This window comes from Vigna umbellata, chromosome 10 (assembly GCF_029865625.1).
Source record: "Vigna umbellata cultivar VRB3 chromosome 10, Vumbellata_1.0, whole genome shotgun sequence".
NCBI lineage: Eukaryota > Viridiplantae > Streptophyta > Magnoliopsida > Fabales > Fabaceae > Vigna > Vigna umbellata.
In genome coordinates, this window is record NC_142174.1 from 7,909,870 (window position 1) to 7,912,160 (window position 2,291).

Here is a 2,291-nt window from a genome sequence, read left to right on the forward strand (position 1 = left end):
AGGATAGAATCGGCGTCACAGAGCGAACTTTGTATCCCGCAAATGCATTCGTGGCAGTACAGTCGATCAACTCCATGGTATTAGGAAAGAGAAAGACACCATAGTGGATAAAAGCTAGTACATTCATGAATGTTTCCCACTTTTCCTCCTTGGTCAATCAATGCAAGAACCACTCTAGGCATCCTTGAGTAAGGCCCCTTGTTGTAAATATGAATTCACTCTCCAACTTCAAGGTTGTACTTTTATGATTCTTGCTAGTTGCAAGATAGAGGTATATTGTCCAAGGTATTTGTATGGAGCTTTGCCCTTGAGAAGTAATTCTAAGATTTGCTCAAGTTCTCCCATCATAGGCACCAATTGGAAATCCCGAAAAGTGAAACATCTTAGTGATGGATCATAGTACTGGGCTAAAACAACAATGGCCGATGTTTGAACTTCAACCTCTAACATGCTCAACAAATTCCCCTACTCCTTCCTGAATGCATCCTTTTTGGTTGTCTTCATTTTCTTCAGCAGTTCTCTCAAGCCATCCATATTACCCTCCTTTACTTCAATGGCTAACCTTTCCTTTAAACTGTCTGAACTTGAACCCCCCTTGACTTCAGATCTCATGTTAATTTCCATTTTATCTCAAAGGCTTAGTCACAAATTTACTTCCTGACTAGAACCAGTGACAAGACCATAAAAGTGCATGAGAAAAAGAAAGAAAGAAAAGAAAAAGGTGCATAAAAATGGTATAAAGATATGTATAAGGTGTTGGATTTTATTAAGAAACAATGAGGATTATAAGGTTGCACACATCTCCCTTTGTGCCCTAGATAAGGTTCAACACTTCGGATTCGAGGTCAACCATATGCAAACTCATCAGGATGGTTCCCTAAACTTAAAGGTCGACGGTCACTAGAGCTATGGCCCCCTTCATAGCATCTCCACAACAGTCGAGTAATCAACTAGGTGTGAAGACACAAATGAAGAGAACAGCCTCTAGCTGGGGTTCTCACGATAGCCAAACAGGAAGTACATCCCAGAGTGACACCGCTACACAACCCCTCTAATTCTAAGTTGCGCTCAGACCCGGGTATAGGGCCTCACTCATGATATGCATAAGGTGCGTGTGTGAAGGGAGAATGCAATGCATAGCCAAACCCTCATCTGCAAAACAACCAGAAAAATTCCCAGGCAGATATAAACATGGTTTCTACCCTAGGGTTCAATATCCAACAGGCATGGCAGTTATTCCAAATATCCAGCACAGATAGAGAAAAGGGAAAGCAAAACACATAAGCAAAACCACATCGAATCCGACAAATCTAATTAAATGGCTCGACTCTCTAACAGGTCCCCAGAGAAGATATTGTCGCAACCGGAATCGCGACGGGACGACGATCCAAATAGAAACAGGTTTTGAAAAGAGATTTGGAGTCGCCACCATAGTTTATTATGGAAAACTATGGAAAAACCTCAAAACGATAAAGCACGGTCCACGAAAACCAAAGATTGGGTTCGGGAGTCGGTTACGCGTGGGGAAGGTGTTAGCACCCCACAACGCCTGCCCTAAGGCAGTACCTTTAACTAAATGCACGAATATGATGTGGTTTTTCAAAATGTTTAATTATCCCCTAAAATAAAATTCTAAATAAATAAAACATATTTTTTAGTTTTTTGGGCCCGACAAGGATTGACCTTGCTCCTACGTATTCTCATTCAAAATGAGAAATCAGGGTTACGTAGTTCTAGCTGAGAGATTGCTTGTTGTTTGAAAAAAGCAGATGTTTTTAATTTTTGGAGTTTTTTATGTTTTTAATATTTTCGAGAAAAAAAAGTAATGAGTACTAGGCCGACGCGAACGGTCGCACGAGTACTCATACCTTTAAAATGATATTTAAATATTTTTGATTATTTTTGAAAAGAGAGATAACGATATTAAGCACTAGGCCGATGCGAACGATCACACGAGCACTCATACCGTTATCTACTTATTTAGGAAAACTTAAGGGTATTGAGTGCTAGGCTGATGTTGACGATCGCACGAGCACACATACCATTATTTACTTATTTAGGAAAACTTGAGAGTATTGAGTGCTAGGCTGATGCGGACGATCGCACGAGCACTCATACCCTCGTTTAATATTACGTAAATAAGAGAGAAAAGTATTGAACACTAGGACGATGCGAACGATCACACGAGTGTTCAACCTTTAAACGTATTTTTGAAATTTTATTTAAGAAAAGAAGAAAAAGGTTTTTAGCACAAGGACGACGCGAGCGGTCACACGTGTACTTAAACCTTT